This window comes from Aythya marila (genome assembly GCF_965140915.1).
Source record: "Aythya marila genome assembly, chromosome: 1".
NCBI classification, from domain to species: Eukaryota; Metazoa; Chordata; class Aves; order Anseriformes; family Anatidae; genus Aythya; species Aythya marila.
In genome coordinates, this window is record NC_139042.1 from 114,115,691 (window position 1) to 114,134,033 (window position 18,343).

General features: G+C 40.9%; 1 long non-coding RNA gene across 1 annotated transcript in view; it reads right to left on the reverse strand.

The window, feature by feature from the left end:
- Positions 1 to 1,119: 1,119 nt before the first annotated feature.
- The window catches only part of LOC309879627, a 50,996-nt gene continuing 33,772 nt past the window's right edge, over positions 1,120 to 18,343 (reverse strand). The window contains exons 5-6 of the long non-coding RNA XR_014317808.1: positions 3,676 to 3,750; positions 1,120 to 2,281 (exon numbers count right to left, since the gene is read on the reverse strand). This is a non-coding gene — a long non-coding RNA (uncharacterized lncRNA). The remainder of the gene's footprint in view (positions 2,282 to 3,675; positions 3,751 to 18,343) is intronic.

Consider the following 18,343-nt stretch of genomic DNA (forward strand, 5'->3'; position numbering starts at 1 on the left):
CACCACAGGCCGCAGGGGACTTCTGCTCCGGCGCCTGGAGCACCTCTCCCCCTCCTTCTACACTGACCTTGGCACGTGCAGGCTGTTTCTCACTCCTGGCTGCTGTGTGGCACAGCGTTTTTTCCCTGTCTTAAATATGCTCTCACAGAGGCGCAAAACAACATCGCTTATTGGCTCGGATCCGGAAAACAATGGGGCCCTTCCCAAACATGGGGCAGCTTCTAGATCTTTCTCACAGAAACCACCCCTATGGCTCCCTGCTACCAAAACCTTGCCATGTAAACCCACTACACCCTCACACCAAGATGCTTCCATTCACACTAAAGCAACCTGGGCTGCAGGGGCAACAAGAACAGGCAGGACAGGAACAAAGAACAGAACAGCCCTCACACATTCAGGTTTTCTTGATTCTCGTGCCCATTTAGCTGCTGAATACAGGCTGACAGCTTGGTAAGGCGCAAGAGCTTCACGTGACTCAAACAAGGAGATCACTCTACCTTAAGAATCACCACAGTTGCAGAGATTGGGCATTTGTGCAAAACATGATGCACAAATTCAATTTATTTCCTAATCAGAATGAGTACTTCCCACCCTTTGTCCCAGTACTGGAGGGGGGCCCTCTCTACTGGTAATAGTAGCCTTCATATGCATTGCTCTGCATACGGTTCCTCCGTTTCATTACATGAAAGCAAACCTGTCTTTTCAGTCCTAGTGCCCTGACCCCCTCCCAAACTCCAAGAACTTCCCTGGTTACGCTGTCAGTCATTCAGAGTTTCTACACTACTTTGTGCCACAGCTGATATTTAGAAAAGAAAGCCGTCCTCTTCTTTTGTCAGTTTACGGTGTATTTCATCTCCCACTATCTCATAAAGTGACAGTTTGATTATAATGTAATTACCTTTTTTTAGGGAACCTAGTGAATAATTTTATTTCCAGATGGGTTTATGCTCCTTATATTTAAGCTCATTATGAACAAGAAAGCTGCACTGGGAAAATACAAAGCCAGATTGTCTTTTTTCTTCCCCCCCTCCCCCCTCCCCTTTTTAAGGTGAATGTTATGTAGGGTTTATAAAGTGAGGGAAAAGATGCCAACACCACACAGTAGAAAAGGTGACTCAAACATGAGTGCACAAAAGAGCTTGAGAGCCCTTTAAGACATTTATATGGAAATTGAGAAAATAAATGTTTAATTTTCATTGCGTGGAATTTGGTAAAAGCTAACAGGCTGAATAGCTTCAATACCCAAGAATCAAGAGCCTGAGAAGCAAGAATGAGAGTGGCTGCAGACGACTACGGCAGGGACAGTGCCAGCTCACAAATTGATGAAATGAAAGTCTTTTTTATTCAGTAAAATCTCCAAGCCTCCTGTGGCTGGGTACTCGCCAAGGAGCTCGTTTGCAAGTCAAGTATTATTTGTTGATGCTAAGAAGCACAAGCTGATACATTTTGCCAAAACATGTGTCAAGAAAATCCATGTAAATCAACAGTGCTTTGCAGCAGAAACAGTGGTTCCTCTCTGAAAACTGTCTTAGTAAAATGGCACCCTGGGGTTTCCTGTTTATTGCATCCCAGTGACTTCCAAATCAAACACGATCAGCTCAGACGCAAGTGATAATGATTTTTTTTTAACTGCTGCTTCTATGAAAATAGAAATAAAGTTGCACAGCCAAGATGTTCTTTCTGGCTCACATATCAGCGGTATAGATCCTGCAACTGGAATTTAGTCAATAATCCTATTTATGACTGGAAATCCAGTTTTCTTTCTATCATCCAGTTTGTAGTTGATTGGCTTGAAAGGGAAAAAAGGGAAGAAAGAACATCCTGAAGCAGAAAAAAAAATCCTGAAGCAAACAAATTAACTTACCACAAAAGCGAAAATTGGATCCTCATTGGAGTCCATTTCTTTAGCAATGCTTTTACCTCTGGTTGAGCATGTGCTAACAAAATTCTTCTGTCTAAAGTAGAGGTGCAGGACCATGTACCATATCAACTACATCTGTCTGTGTTTTCTGAAGTGGGAAATTACTTAAATAACCAACTGAAGCAAATATATCCACTTCTCAATGCATTTCACCATTTGTAATCCTACAGACGTGGCTGGATAATGATGACATTTCGAATCTGTGACTCATAAGAGGTACATGTATATGACTTACTGGCACTGCCAGCCAGGCTGTGACCTGGCATCAAGCTTCCTCCTCCGGAAAACTCCCACACACTGCTCCTTGCAACACATCAATTCTCTTCCTCTTTGACCAGCGGTTGCTTGAAAATACACATCCTGAAAATAAACAGGACTTTGGTTTATAAATATATGCATATTTTTCTATTTTCAAACAGTTCTGGGCTCATTTTCCCATATTCCCAAGATTTAGGCCACTGATAAGTAACCTAATCTGCTGTAATGAGAATATTGCTCATTTTCTGTGTGTTATCTAGCCAGCAGCTCTCCTGGGACACTTTAAACTAGCATTTAAAATGTTGATATTCCACGCACGTATTCTACCTTATTCTACTGCCTTGCCACAGACCTCAGTACACCAACCTAATTGTTCATTTGTCTGGGCCTGTCAGTTTTTCTATTTCCACACTCCCACCTTGGTACCAGCATTCTGTTAGGTGGTGGGAAAACCCAAAGATTGCCACATACCACAACATCATTTATTTACTCTATCAAACAGGAACTATTGATTGATTGAGCTTGTTCAGTAGCAAACCTGCAACATAATTTTATCAAGAAGTAGCTTAGTTCTACGTAAGAACTGGAACCTGGAAATTCATATAAAAGATGTGAAATATCATTGCTGTTACCTTTTCAAGTGAAAAAAAAAAATCAACATTACAGCAACAAAAACTAGACACCTACAGCAAAGAAAAGGGGAAATCATGTGAGAGAAAACTCAAAGATAAAAGAGCTAATATTAAAGCTTAGCAGTCCCTGGGGGTATTGTGAAGGCTTTTGAATGGATGAAGCATTTCTAGTAATTATGATGAATCGAACAAATACTGTCAACCTCAGGCTCACTGCAAGACTATCTTGAAAAAAGGACAACTAATTATATATATGTATATATATCTGAAACCAAGTTATTGTTTCACTTAAATGACTAGGATCTGCCTACCAGAAAAGCTTTTTTATGAGAATTGCAACCTTTAAAAAAATAATCCCAAGCTGATTTTTTTTTTTTTAAATACAGAAAAACTATTTGCAATGTATTTGAACTTGTCAATCAACTCAGATGAACAGTTTTTGTAAATGTGCTACAGAGCATTCAAAAACCAATATTACTATTAGAACAACCTTCTTTAAAAGACAAGAGTTCAAAGACTCATCATTCTTGGACAGGTTCAAATTTCCCTTTAAGGTCAAGAGCAAGATTTAAAACACTGTCCCTGCAGAGGCCTCCAGACCATCTTTGTTTCTCTTTTTCCATGTATTTTAGCAGTTAATTGATGAAGCATCAGACTTTTTCCTGATGCTTCCAGTAGAGGTGACTGAATAGCAAAGGGATGAAAGAGGCTATGTCTGTAGAGGTCCCAAATCCATGAAACAAAGATTTATCAGACTAAAGCCACAGATGGGACCAGAGAAAGAAATGATAAACTTGGGACCCTCCTCCTTATCCAACACCACAGAACAGTTCTTGATTTTAACTTGTCCACCTCTCTGCCCACCTTCCAGAAACCATGGGTCATAGCTGAAGGTGTCTTCTTAATGTTCTTATCTACTTTGTTTGGCTTTGTTTCTGTCTGAAAAAAAAAAAAAAAAAAAAAAAAAAAAAAAAAAAAAAAAAAGACCAAATTAAGGATTATAAATTATGACAAAAAAGGAAATTTGAAAGCAACATTTACCAAAAATCCCACTTCAGAAACACAGAGGATACATCTTGAAAGGCCCCAGCACCAGTCCTTCAGCATATAATTCCAAGTAGTCTTTAACTTCTTCTTGTCAGTGTAATGTATTCAGAAATGGCATAGGAATGGTTAACTTTGCAGTTGTTTTTCCTTCAATCAAGGAAGTAGCACAGAGTTCAAAGCTTTATATGACTGAGAAGCTATCAAGCTGGTGACAGCATTAAAAAATAAAAGTGTCTGTTAAAAACTGAGTCCATCAAAAGAGAAAAAATCGTGTCAAGAGTCATATTAAATGACTCTATTAAGATGATTTTTTTAAATCAATACATGGTATGCAGTCCACGTAATTCAATTTTACAAAAATTTAACGAGATTATATCTTGTCAAGAAGACCTTATGGGTCACTTTAAACTCAATTTTCATCTGTCCAAATAACGAACTCTAGAAGGATAAGAGATTAGCACTTCGGAGTATGTTTTAGTGCAATCAAAGCTTTCTTGAGAGGAGGCTATTGTACTGAAATTGTCAGAATCGTTCCTGGATTATCATGTAGACAAGAAAAAAACCCTAGAATTAGTTTCTGCGAGTTACCTTGGGTAAGATAAAATAAGGCACTGACAAGGCACTCGAAGAAACTCAGTCACTCCCAGCAATGTAAAAGCTTACCCCCAAAAGGCTGAAGGAATTCTGAAATAATTGCAAGCACTTCCCCAACACAAAATTATAAAGTAAAGATGATACAAGTCTGTAAGATTTTATTTAAAATTAAGTATATTCTTTTCCACATGTTGTCACTGACTCCTCATTCTTTCCAGTCATAATTCTTTTCTACCCTCATTATGATTTCATTCTTTCTGTGTACCTCAAAACCACAAGCCAACTTTTACTCTGCATTTTTGTTTTCAGCTTCGGGGGAGACCAGTGCGTGCAAATCACAGCATTTCTTCTCTCTGGCTTGCACTTCCCCATACAGAAATCCAGCCAGGAAAGAGAATTAAGAGGCAGCCTGAGCCACTGCCTTGCCAGGAGGGAGGCTCCATTATATCTATGTCATTTCTGACAGACTTGTCTCTCTCGCTCTGCAGTGCCTGCCAGCTGCTGAAATGCCACCAGTTCCCTAGCTGGTCTGTTCCCAGTTTTCCCTGTCTTTTAGCACTGATAAATTTCTTCTTACTTGAAGTCTAGGGAATCCCATTACATTTTGTTTTCTCCCCCAAGGGCAGGGAGAATTGATCGCTTGCTCACCACCAAAACTCATTACCTACTGACCAGCTGCCACGTCCACAGTCTCAGTAATCTGTGCTGAACTATAAACCTTGCTAATGCCCTCCAGACTCCAGTCATCCTGAGGACACCAGAAAAGCTAATTTCACCTCTGGGATGTGCAGAAGCCAACCTGCTGCCTCCAGCAGGAACTTTGGGTGATGAGCAGAGCCTTGTCCTGGTTTCAGGACAAGGGCTTCCTGGCTCAGTGCTCCTCTCAGGCTGGGCATTGCTGTAGCTCACAGCTCTGACCCCAGACAAGACTGATGTCCATCAGTGCAGCAAAACACCATCAGACAGCAGTCCTACCCATCTGTGGTGGCCAGAGGCATACATGACACATGAGCTGCTGTGGCATAGCCTCACGACTCCTCAGCAAGTGACAGCTCAAGTCAGCAAGAACTAAGATTCAAAAGCCTTTTACAGAGCTAAAATACCACCTACGGGGTGGATGGCTTTATCTGGCATTTGGGAAAGGCAAGCTGCTCTGGAGCTGGCATGCTGCATTGGAAATGACTACAAAAGACAAGGGAGAAGGGTGGTTGTATTTCTGCAGGGACCCTAATGGGTGGTATAATTCCTTAGTGTCATGGAAACCCCTACAGCTTGCATTTACTGTGCATGCTGGGTCAGGCTCTTTTGCTCGTGCCAACTAACAAAGGGTTGCCTGATGTGTCCTTTCTGGCCATCATCCTCATTACTATGTCTGGAGGGTCTAATTTCCTACTGCTTCACATAGTTACGTGTGACCTGCTTGCATTTTCTATATGATGAATGAGTAACTGTGGTTATCTAGAAGAAGGGTAATTAAAACATAATATGAAGCTAACCAGACAGAGGTGAATATTAAAGTGAATATTAAAGCACCTGACCTGGCCAGGTGCTCAAAGATATTGCTGAAAATGTCTTCAAGTTAAAAAAATAAAATAAAAAATACCACCTTGACAGATTACTAAGTGTTTAAGCCTTCTGGCAACAAGAGCTGCTAATAAAGAAACAGTGTAAACCAGAAGACAACAGTAGCAACAGTAATTATGCAGCAAAATGATTAAACAGCTCACAGCCTTAATGACTCTAATCTATTTTATGAGAGGAAGTCACATCTTCAACATTCAAAAAAAAATCAATTAGGGAGCAAGGGAGATGGAAAAAAAATCTATTTAAACTGTGTTCCTACAATCAAGTGATAAATCAGTCATGAGTAATTGTAGAAATCACTGCAGCTCACCATGTTTTGATAACATTGGCTACTCCACCAGGGACTGAAGCCCTGTTCAGTTTCCCAGCATCCAAAGAGACTCCACAGAGTAATCTGAGAAATTGTTGTACCGGACTAACCGTGCTGTCTGGCTGGAGGAATATCCAGCACTACCAAAACTAAGAAGCTTGCTTTGGAGACCTTTTCTTATTTTTATAGCAATAGAGCTAATTTCAGTTCAGTTCAGAGATACTTAACAGTCTCATTAACTCTTAACCACTCAGATATTTTGTTTCCTCTTCACATTCTTTGTGTATGTTTTCCCCTCCCAGATAAAAGAATTGCAGATATCAATTTCCCACAGTGACACTAGCCCAGACAAGGTCATTCTTGGAGGTCTGCCACATTCCCCTTTGCCTGCAGAAGCCAGAAAGTTCAAGGGAAGAACACTAGCATGGTGCATGGGAAAACCTGAGGTGTTTCCCAGACTCTTCTGGCACAGGGTCCTGTTTGTTACAACATAACATTGACCTTCATGGTCACCTATGCTCTGAAAAATAGGCCTCAAAAAGGAGCTTGTTTTCACTGCACTCTTATCCAATTCTTGACGTACAAACAAGGATTGTTACACCGAATGAGACAGGCTTGTGTAATTCCAAAGGTAATAATAAATTAGTCAGATCCCCTCTTTGTCTTTTCCTAGACCTTTTAGTGAGATTATTCTAGGTATCAGAACCAAAACACATTCTAAGGTTTTAATATTTATTCTTGTATCTCTCTTCTCTACCCTCACATTTGCAAAAAATATTTTGAAACACAGAAAGCTTGATGCTATATCTACCTTACAAATGTCAGGGAAAAACAAAACAAAACAAAAACAACAACAAAAAGCACCACCAGCTCCTACAAATATTGATATATCTATAATGAAAAATGATACAGGCTCTTTTTGTTATGATGGTATTAGAAACTTTGTCTGATGTATTTTGTTTGCTATAACATACTTCAAGATCTGTGTGCCATGATGCAGAGCTTGCCTTTCCACCTCATGCTGAAGGTGCAGAAATGCTTCTGAGGACAAAGGATTGGGCTGGAAAAAGCACTCCAGATGCAAGGACTAGTATGAATGAAGAAGAATTTGGAACTGGTCATGGAAAAACCTGTGTGTTGAGACAAAATGTAATTTCTTATTTGCCGCTTTTCTATGTAGTTCCACTTTTTATATTTAAAATAAATACTTCAAAATATGTTATATATATGTATATATATCATGATTACTACCCCTTTTCTGTAGACTAAATGTTATAACCTTAACTATGTCACACACACACACACAAAAGGTTAATTTTCAGAAGATGGCGGGAGATAAAGAAACTGTAATAAGGATCTACCTGTGCCAAGGCTGTTGTGCTTCTCAACATTTCCCTGAAAAAAAAAAAAAATTACCACCATACCATCCATCCCCATTTGCTCACTTTTCAAATTTCAGAGCGAGATGCGATTAATTAACAAGGGTTTTGTATTTGTTATGGTTTTAGACCTAGAAGTTATTGACAGCCACTTGACATTAATTATTTGTAGTGTTGACATCTTTACACCACGGAAAGCTCTCTGGAGAAGAGCTTGGGAATATGCCAAAGGTGGAGAGGAACAGTTGCTGAAGGCAGGTAGGGAGATATTGATGTTACACGCGTGCAGATGGGGAAAGCAGGGGGATTTAGTTGTTGTTATTAGTTTCATTGGTAGGTCTCAAAACCGGGAAAAAGAGAGCCTTCGTTGTTTCGAATCCTTGCTTCCAAAGACTTAGGCACAGTGTGACCCTACCCAACTTTTGGATGCAACTAAGGCACATGAGATAGTCATGGAGAGAATGTCCCCACCTTGTATACACATGTCAAAAAGCCATTTAGCCCACCCCCAAAAGGGGCTCATGGGCAGGTGAACTGAGAGTTAAGCAAGTTCCTGGGGTTTCCAATGGAAAGAGAGACATTCATGCAAGGGTAGAAAACAGAGGAGTCAAGTGATAAGCAGAACATTACATTTCAGATGGCATCAGAGAGATGTAGGTCAAGTTGTAGCTGCACTGAATGAAAACCCAGAAGTCCAAGAAATCAGCACACCATGGCTGCAGGCAGCAGCCCAAGTAGCATGGCCTTGATGGCAAAAGCTGGGGCAGACACTGAATGAAGGGGTGGGGGATCCACACAGGCCCCCAGTGATGCTGCCTGGTAAACAGCAGCTGGGAAGAGGGCGGGGTCAAGGGAAGACCTGCAGCTCTTCAAGAGGACATCTGCCCAAAAACAACAGCTCTGGGAGGAAGTTACCAATGATGAACCTTCCTTAAATTGACCATCAGCTGGGTTACGCGGGGAGCAAGAGACTACCAAGAGAAATTTGAGAGCAGAAGTCAGTTGGAAAAAAAATAATAAGGTGGAAAATTTATGACTGTGGAAGGAGATTTTGAAGGGGGAAAGTGGTAACATGGTGCCAATCAAAATCCAATTTGAAACTCAAATTCATACACATTCCTTACGGTTTTGTTAATGTGTAATACTGTGGTTTATATTGTTGGTGGTATTGATCTTGAATATATATTTCACTGATCGTTCTTTAATTATTTTCATTTAAAGAAAAAAAAAAAAGTGACTTTGATCTTGATTTGATATAACTGCATAAATCACGTAGCTTGTTTCCTCACACCGTAGGCAAACCAGATGGCACACACTACATAGCAAGGAATGAAGGTGTCACAAAAACAAACCACCCAGCAGACTGCTTTCCTGCTCACCTGGAGGGGTTAAAGTTGGGGTGAGCACCCACATGATGTTCGTATGTTGCTGAGAGCTACTGAGCTGAAGGCAAAGAGGATGACTGTGTGTTTTTCCTTTTGCTTGCCCAAGCAATAGACCAGAGAGGATTCAAATAAAAGAATAAAATGTTTCTGTGCAGGTAAAAGTGATCCCCTTAATTACACAAGCAATACTCAAGAATTTAGCTTTTACTTCTCCACATGTGCTATTTAGTGCAGTGGTTTTCAAGGAGACACACAGATAACAGAAAATACTATTGGTAAAACAGGGATGCTGCTTCCCAGCCAAAAGCACAGTCCCAGAGATCACAAGCCATCACTGCAGGCATTTCTGCTCTTCAGTTCAGAGGAAGACTCTCATGTTGGCACTGACAACTTCTTCTGGGAGTTTCCAGCAGAAAAAATGAAGCAAATGAAGGTCACAATGGCATTTAATACTAAAGTAGCTTATTAGTAATCACTAGAACAGATTTGAAAGTTGTACCAATTATCCTTAATCATTTATCAGCTACAGCCCAAGAAGCACAAGCAGAACCTTTGTCTCATTTGCACAAGACAACTCTTGCTTTGTCAGAGCTTTTCCTTGTCCTGGTTGGATTGCAGCTCCCTTCTCCTCCTCCTCCAGTTTGGCTTCAAACACAGTGCAACTCCCACAGATCTATACCCCACACCCAACCTCAATAGCTCCCTCTCAGACTGAAATGCAATTTGGTCTCTGGTGGCCTCACTCCATTCTGTGTTGTGCTTCGATTGCTGGAGCAGCCAATTGGGGCAGTAAGTCGGAGAAAGATGTTGTTTCCATAGTAACCCATATTCCTCTACCCACTCATTAGATTAACACATTTCAGATCAAAGGTAGACATCAAAATATCTAATAAACGATAGTCCAAGACATTACTTTTCAATATAATCTAAACCCACCAGATTGTCTCAAATGGGCCTCCTTGATATCAGAACATACATCTATAGCTGCTATGTTCATTACCCTGCCCTGCCTGAAAGTTATCAAAAGCCTCTTATCTAGTTCACTTTATTGTTTGCAGACAGTTGTTTAAGTACTGAAACAAAGAGAAATTCCCCAATATCAGAGCTGCAACAAAGTCAAGGAGTTCATTATCTCTGCAATTAATGCCTTTGGTACACTTAGCATTTGGATAACATTGGCAACTTTGCTTAAGAAAAGGCCTGATGCACACTCCAAATAGCAGAAGGTGTCTTACCAGTTTAATCTCTTCCCAGTTCACTTTTACTACATTCTTAGTATTTCAGCATGAGTTGACTTAATGGAAGTCTGAGCCTGAGGAACAAATTCATGCATTGAGTCCGTGTGCCCAGATAATATGAAAACCCTTCAGGCTGCCTCACTTCCATCATATAGAAACTCTGCTGCACACAGGAAAGCCTGAAAGAAACTCTGAAAACGGCACAAACCTACTGTCACTGAAGGTTTCAACATCTTCCATTAAAACAGTTGACAAGGAGGCAATGGATGAGCCACATTTCCTAATTTTTGTCATGTTTTCTCTGGAGTTTTTAAGAAGTGTTTCTCCATCTCAGCTCCCCACACAGAATATGAGCCATTTCTTTTGCTTTTCTTTCCAACCATTCATGTCTCTAAACTGACTTTATGGTTCTCAGAGAGGGTCTTGCCACAAACATATATACACACAAAATACATGATGTACACTACTTGAGTAACCTGCACTTGGTAAAATTGGGTCCTGGACCTGACTTGGCTCTCGATGCTGATGTAATACAAGCGGTAACTGCAAGCTTGCTAAAAACCCCCTTTCCAACACTTTGCCATGACTCAAGCAAAGCCTATTTACACCGAACAACATCATTTGGATACTGACTCTAGCTGGTATTTTCATGTCAGTGTTATTTGTTCCTTGTAGATTTGTATCTGAAAACTAGCATTTTCCTGACAACAGGTGCAGTTTCACTAGTCTGTTCAAAACACCAGGAACTGAACTTTGTTCTTTTTATTTTTCTTCAACACGTGTTATAAATGAAGTCTCAACTCAATCTGAATTTATTAATATTTATAAAAGAAATATTTATAAAAGGTATAAAAGGTAAGTAAACAGCGCTGGGTGTGCAGGGAGTCTGCGCTCCACCAACACGCACACACGAACATCAAACATTCTAAATATACAGAACATTGCTTTTACATACTAAACACAAGTATGCCTATACAATCAGAAAAGGTAACACAATCATTTAAGTTCCATGATTTAACAGTCTTCATTTTCCATTCCTTTTGAACAATGCCTTGCTTTAAGTTGTCAAGCAACTCGGCCTTCGGGCCTTATGTATCCTGTTCTTCCCAGATCGAAGAAAAGCATATCCATCTCCTTTTCAAGGCCAATAGGGCCTGGGTCAAAAGGCACGTCCAGGTCAACAGGGGGCATAACAGCAAAAGCCTTCGACGGCTGTAGCAGCAGAGGGGCCGATGGCATAGCAGTCGGATCAGTAAACGAGCCCACAGCTCCCTCACTGTCTGGCAAATCACACATTTGTGATTGTGACCCCACATGGCTCTTTAAGGCCTGCTGAGCAATCCTGATGCAACCTTGTCATTTTTAGTTGCAGAGTCCCACACCTTGACCTCAATTTGGTCCCATATTTCAGGATCATAAACTGTCTATTTGTTAATAAGGAGAATAAGCTGTAAGGTTACCAGGACAGTCTTTGTTCCTAAGGACGTATGATTCCCCATAACGCGCAAAGGCTTGCCAGCGAGGGGCAGTTGTGTGTGCGGGTCTGCTTCTCTCAGCTTAAGCTGAGAGAAGCAGACTGCTTCTCCCAGCTCCAGTGCGCCCATTTCCAGCGACTTTCTGTACGAGCTTCTCTGAGCAGTTTGCTGAGTTTGGCCGAACCTACATGTATCTTCATAAGATGATCAATGTGCCTGTTCCCGTCTCAGTCTCCGTTCTGCTAGCCTGTTCCTTTTCATTCCTTCTTTTTACTTCTTTATTGATGACGTAACTTCATCACATCGTGTTACCTTTTTTTTTTTTTTTTTTTTTTTTATCTTGAGGACAGGATCCCCTCTTATACCCTTCTCCCCCACAGCAGTTCTTTTTAAAACAACTTTTCATTGGTCAAACAACTTTGCAAATAACAGCAATGGCAAACACCCAGAAACTTCCATGCCTTAATGGCTGGAGAACAAGCAACCAAGACTGCATGGAGTCTCCGAATCACCCTTCTTTGTTCCCTTTACACTCCTTATGGCCTCATTGTCAAGAATCTGATGATATCATCATACAAGGGGCTTGCCGACCCCCACGGCCACACATCTCCCCCTTCTTTATTAACATCAACCATCTTCTCAACACAAATTACCACTCCATATATAACAACCTCTCCTTGTCAAAAATCACTTTTGTCAGATATACAGCCTTGGTGAGCCAGCTTGGGGTGAGAAACCTTGGGGTTCCATTAACATCTTGACTATCTTCTCCTAAGCACGATACCTCACAAAATTACAATTCACAGGTGGGAAAAAATAATTCTCATATCAGAAAATCACCCTAGAGTTGTGACAAAAAATCTTAATATACATCCCACCTTTTCTTTTTCTTTCCTTTTTTTTTTTTTTTTTTTTTTTTTATGAACTTATAAGAACCGATGCTGTTCTTGATTTCTGATCATAACACCAGTGCAATCATTTGTCTAGCGAGGTGGGGAAAAATGCTACATACGTCCTGATTTGATTCCCTCATATTGACTATTCTAACAGATATATCTGATAGCTTTGCAGTATTGCCTCATTTCAATTTTATTTCTTCATTTTCTTTTGTCTCATTGGCTCTCATGCCCTTACGTGTTTTACTCCTTCCAAGGTATTGCTGGATTCTTGAAAAATAACTCACATGGACTCTTCAGTGCAGGACAGTGTGTGGCTGGGTCTTTGCTTTTGTACTGGAAAGGGTCTGTTGTTTTCTGTCAGCCAGGGAGAAGAGGTAATTTGGTCCTAGTTTCCAAGTAAACTGCAGATGAAAGAGACTTTGCCTGCTTTGTTGTGCTATAACCTTAGGCAACAGCTTTAAAATATATACGATTTTGGTCATTAAAAAAAAAAAAAAAAAAAAAATGTAGCCTTTTTCTGTCATTTATGTTCTCTATACTTTGTGCCTCATTAGAAACATGAGAGGAATACAGGCACTCCAACATGATGCAGAAGCCCTTCAGCAGCCAGTACATTTTGAGTGTTAAAATGGAAACAGTAAAATGGTAAATGAACATAAAGAACAAAGAGGTGTTCTCTTAGCTTCTATTATTTTCTGCATTTAAAGTATAGTAGTCAGAACAAAATCATAGACTTTAAAATTAAGGAAAGAAACTGAATGGTGAAATTGGCTATGAGTTTTGTAAATGACTGCTACTTAATAGCTGCAGCCCACTGTGGTTCTCGACAAGAAAATGCATGTCAGTCACGTCACTACCCAGGGAATAATCAGAGACACATCTTCTTACTTCCTTTTGTGGGCAGAGGGTAACTGCCTAAGCTGCCTTCTTGCTACAGAGCAAAGCTAACTCCCCAGCTCTTGAAAAGCAGGCAGTCACAAAATCACAGCATGGCTGAGGCTGAAAGGGATCTTTGGGGTCATCTGGTCCAACCCTTCGTTCAAGCAGAGCCACCTAGGGCAGGCTGCCCAGGACCAGGTCCTGGTCTGTGTGGCAACACAGGGAGCAAAGGGGTCTTTCCAGCTCAGTGCTGCTCGCTCAAGAAACACTTGCTGCCTTCTCAGGGCACAGGGAAAAGGGAAGCATGCCTTTGATCAGCAAATACCAAGGTGACATTGACTGATTTTCCTCTCTCAACTCTGATGTGTTGCTTTTCTCATTTTAAGCATCTGAAAGCAATAGAAGAAAGACCATTTTCCCCAGAAGAGAACTCTTAAAGCACTCACATTTGTGCAAACTGATTCTCTCTCCTCTTTTCACAAAAGGAGTTGGCCAGCAATTAGAAAGCAGACAGCACTTTGGGAATAGCTTTTGCAATTTTCTGTTTTAACATAGCTGCTTCTCAGTTAAATTCCCACAAACAGGAGATGAATATCCTTTCAACTCTGCGTCTGGATCAGCCTCAGCATCATTCATGCCTGTAAGTGGTGCTTTCTACTTTGCAGGTAGAAAGTAACCTACCACAACAACTTTCAAGGTTAATGGAGCTGCACTGGGACACCATGATTTTACCACAGAAAAGCTAATTTCTGTGGCTTTTACAGGACAGGAAGGAGGATAACCTTGTCTGGTGTTTCTCAGGTAGCTGTTTATTCAACCCTTGCTCTTTCTTCACCCCATAAATGCTCTCTCTTTCACAACTCCTCATCACTGGAAACTCAGAGGAAACTCCAGCCACTTTCTCCTTCTAAATCTCTCTTGCTCCTTGCCAGCCCCATCTCCTGCAGCACATACTCTGTGAGCAGAGTGACTTTACTGCTGGCAGGAGGGATGCTCCACATGGGAATGCTGCTGTACCAGGCAGGCTCCTCTGTTTAGCAATGGTGAATGAGAAAATGCTCGGTGCCTACCTTGTATCTATCCATGGTTCATGCTTACTACAGATTTACTTCAAAGCACTCTCAGTCCTGCCCTAGGCTCCTTATTTGTATCCTGTGTCAAATTACACACAGCTCCTAAGCAATAACCACCCAATATATTTTTGTTGTTTTGTCTGGTGCTATTGTTTTTTTCCTAAGTAGACATTACCCCAGCTGCTCCCAGCCTTTAAACCTGTTACTGATTAAAATGTCATGTTCTGGTACGTGGTGTTCTTGCTCGTCCCCTGGGATCCAGCTACAGAGCCAATCAATACTCTGTGCATAGTGCACATCACAAGAGGTGCCGCCCAGCCACCTTCATGCAAGCACTTCTCTCTCCCTGGCAGTTTTCCCAGTGGCCCTGCAGACAGCAGACACAGCACAACCGAGAGCAAAAGTAGTTTATTGGCAAAGATGTGCACTGTCACACAAATAGGAGACAGCTGCCCTAACACATCCTGACAAGGAATCTCCAATTGTACTTGACATCTACATGATATTCAGCTCTCCAACTTGCAGACATGTCCTGGGGGAATCCATTGGAGACCCAGTTCCCATGAGAGGCAGGTTAACATGCCAGGAGTTAGCCAGCACTGTTGCTCCCTTGTTAATAGAAACAGCAGCAATTTGCTTTAAAGAGAAAGGCACAAAGTGACCTTCACTGCTGCCTGGCAGTCAGCAGTCTTAAATTGAAGAAGCACAGCACAATACCTTGTAGGTGGCAGAATGGTTTTTAAAATGCTTTTAAAGAACTGAACCATAATAGTCATCTACCCCCACAATATCTCAATTCAGCCTAGGACTTCAGCTCGTACATGTTTCCCTGTTAAACCCTCTGCAGCAATTGCTCCCGCTACTAAATGCCTGAGGGCTGTGTCAGCTGCACAGTGCAGGCCCCAGAGGCAGCAGCAACGTACAGACTAATGCTGTACTATAGGTGCCACTTCAACGTATGTCTGTCCACTCTACAACCATGGGCATTAGCTTCCCTAACTGCAAAGTGCTATTTTGCCAAGTGGCTCAGCAAAATGTTATCCTTTTAAGAGAAGAGCCAAGTTTAACACAAATAAACTACACTACAAATCAAGATGCTGGTAGATTCAGTGAGACAAGGACCATAGCAGAGCAGGGGACACTTATAGCTGATCCAGCCTACTTGCGTGTTAAACTGCTCACCCAGCATCTTTGAGAAGGAAGTGAAGCAATCAGGGAAGAGTAAATTCTCAACAACCCTGCAAAGACCAATGCACTTCTTTGAAATCAAAAGGAATTATAAAGTGCTTTAATTTTAGCTACTTATCGAAAAGAACACAAGCAAGGGGAAATAGTCTCAGGTGTGGCAGGGACTTCACTCAAAAGCATTCAAGACCTTTTTTTGCTTTGCTTCCCTCTCCTGTTCTGATGACCACCATTTCCTCTGTAAAGGTTGCCTCTAACCTACCACCTTCATCTCTTAGCACTCCTGATATAAGTAAACATACTCACAGGTTGGGATGGTTCTTTTCCACCCATCCCTACCACTCTGCAGCCTTTTTAGAAAAGAATGGGCTTCTGACAACAACACAGATCAGCTCTGTCAGCTGATACCAGCCTTCCCTTGTGCAACAGATTAAGATTTTTATATTAAGCTGTAAATCAACAATGCATGACACATGATCGTTCCAGATATTTTAATATTGTAACACTTCTCCCTGGTGCTTCTCCAAACAGCTTTCCCACCTTGGAGGCTGTTTTTGAGTAGGCTGGTGACAAGCGTCATGTTAGGGACCTTGACCACTGCAGCAGACTGCCAGGCTCTCAGTGAGTGCTCTGCTCTGGCCTTGTCACCTGGGAGGACTCCGGTCTCTGTCCCCCACAAGAGAATATAGCATTCTCACCCTGTGGCCCACCTGACAGGACAGCTTCCTGTGGTGAACTACCTAAATCACCTCGTTCCAGTTCAACTTGACAGCCGGTAACACAAGCTGGCACATTTTGCCTTGGTCTTCCACTTAGCACCATTAAAAAGGAAGCAACACTGAAGTTTGATGTAGATTACACCAGCACAAGCAATAGCTTGACAGCTTTTTTATTCCAACACACAGCACCCTATAACAAGTCTTTGATTTATAATCTTTATAGAGAAAAACATTTCAGCCAAATATCTGATTTAATTCTTGTTTAATTTAGCTTTTTTTTTTTTTTTTTTTTTTTTTTTTTTTTTTTATGAATGGAGTGATGTAAAGACAGTATTAGAAAACTTATGTGAGAGGAACAGCTATCAGCTTCCTTTCACTACCATTCATACAGTTCCAAGATCAGGGTAAGCTAAAATCTTACACTGAAAAGTAATACAGCAAACCAAGATCTGATGTACAACGTCAACTATTTTTATTCGCCTGCTGCTGCTTAAGTGACATTCACTCAATTAAGAAAATCTCTGGGATCTGTCAGCAAGTGCACTAGATGTACAATTATGCTTCATTTTATTTCCAGTCCCATCACACCCGTGGCATTGTTCTCAGGGTTTCTTATAGTGGAACCAAGCATCTTCAGACATGCGTTAATATGTTAGCATTGGCTCTCCCTTAAATAAATCTTGAATAGAAAACAGCTTCTGAGTCATATTCCATGTTACAAATCCATCAAGTTCAAAACAGGAAATTCCATTATCTATAACATATTTCAAGGTAAAGCTCAGGTTGAAAAAATATAAATTATTTTGGCCTTGGTCTGCAGTACATGTTTAAATAACATACTAGGGACCTCTCAGTCTTCCCAATCTTTTATTTTATAAATATCTATATAATATATAGATATGTATGTATTTATGAATAAATCACTAAAAGAATAATTATGCAATCTAAAAGGCACTTATTCAGCCTTAACCCTGTGGTTTGCCATAATTAAGACTTTGCACAACATCCTGAAGAATTTATGCAGGAAATGTGTAAAACATGCTTTGAAAAAAATAAACTTCCTTTAACCTTATTAAATATTTTAAAAACACATTTTCAATTGACTAAATTTCAGTGTGATTTTACTCAGTTGAATGAGTAAATTTAAATTCACTACTGAAGACTTACGTGCTTTGACCATTTTCTGATTCCTCTAAACCATGTAATGAGGAACAAAAAATCCAACTGCTTTTGCCCCATTGGACACGGAGGCCTGTCCAGTGAGGTTCCACACCAAGATGGAGGCCATCCACCTCCACTCCACTGCCGGCTCTGCCATCAGCCTTCTGACTGACCTCAGGCCTACCCAACACATTCTGTTTTTTCAAAGTAGCGTAGAAGTTCATGTCCCTTACCACAGAACTGACATTTGTTCAGTCCTCAAAAGAGCTTGTGTGGGATAGAGCTCATACGCCTGCCTGGCTGATGAGTCCTGTCAGACTAAACTCCTTAAAGGCCCTGAGGTATTTACTGCACTAACTACTGCTACAGCATAACATTAAAATAGAAGAAGCTCCCTTCCACCATCAAGTACCTTTTCAGGGCCAACATAGTACTTTGCAGAACCCTAGCTCCCAGTTACCATTGCCCAAACACAGCAATAAACATGTACTTTTGTGGGTGCCTGGACTTGCCTTCCACTACAGAATACTCATGAAAGTTGCAATCTCAGGCTTATGTTGAAAGGTTATGGAGTTGACACTGCTCCAAATCAACTCTTGCCCCA